Source organism: Otolemur garnettii, unplaced genomic scaffold (genome assembly GCF_000181295.1).
Source record: "Otolemur garnettii isolate 467f Iridium unplaced genomic scaffold, OtoGar3 scaffold00127, whole genome shotgun sequence".
Taxonomy (NCBI): domain Eukaryota; kingdom Metazoa; phylum Chordata; class Mammalia; order Primates; family Galagidae; genus Otolemur; species Otolemur garnettii.
Window position 1 is genome coordinate 3,248,052 of NW_003852522.1, and position 1,245 is coordinate 3,249,296.

Consider the following 1,245-nt stretch of genomic DNA (forward strand, 5'->3'; position numbering starts at 1 on the left):
TCCCAAATAGCTGGTACTACAGGCACCTGCCACAACACCCAGCTATTTTTTGGTTGCAGTTGTCATTGTTGTTTAGCAGGCCCTGGCTTGAACCCGCCAACTTTGGTGTATATGGCCAGTGCCCTACTCACTGACCTATGGGCACAAAGCCAAAGCATTTTTTTTTGTTGAGAGTCTCAGTTCGTCACCCTTGGTAGAGGGCTGTAGTGTCATAGCTCACAGCAACTTCAAACTCCTGGGCTCAAGTAATTTTCTTGCCTCAGCCTCCAGAGTAACTGGGACAATAGGTGCTCACCACAACGCTGGGCTATTTTTAAAGACAGGGTCTCGATCTTGCTCAGGATGGTCTCGAATCCTGGAGCTCAGGCAATCCACCTTCCTCGGCTTCCCAGAGTGCTAGGATCACAGGCATGAGCCACCACTGACGGTCCTCAAAGCACTTCTTTAACTGCATGCTACACATTTCATATATTATAGTTCATCATTAATCCAGAAATATTTTATTTTCCACTTGTGAACTTTTACTATGACCCAATAATTATTTAGTAGTATGTTGTTTAATGTGCAAGTACTTGGGCTTGTTTGGTAACCAATTTTTTTTTATTTTCTTATTTTTTTTTTAGAGACAGAGTCTCACTTTGTTGCCCTTGGTAGAGTGCCATGGTATCACAGTTCACAGCAACCTCCAGCTCTTGGGAGTACACGATTCTCTTGCCTTAGCCTTCCAAGTACCTGGGACTATAGGCGTCCACCACAATGCCCAGCTATTTTTTGTTGCAGTTTGGCTAGGGCCAGGTTTGAACCCACCACCCTCGTTATATGGGGCCGGGGCCCTACTCACTGAGCCACAGGTGCTGCCCTTGGTAACTAATTGTTAATGATTTGGGGGCTGCACCAGGTGTCTCACACTATTAATCCTAGCACTCTGGGAGGCCAAGGCAAGTGGATTGCCTGAGCTAAAGGGTTTGAGACCAGCCTGAGCCACAGCGAGACCTCATGTCTAAAAATAGCCAGGCTGGCTTGGGGCCCAATAGCACAGTGGTTACAGCACCAGACACATGTACCCATGCTGGCAGTTTGAGCCCGACCGGGGCCAGCTAAACAACAATGACAAGTGCAACCAAAAAATCGCCAGGTGTTGTGGTAGGCACTTATAGTTCCAGCTACTTGGGAGGCTGAGGCAAGAGAATCGCTTAAGCCCAAGAGTTTGAGGTTGCTGTGAGCTGTGATGCCACAGCACTCTAC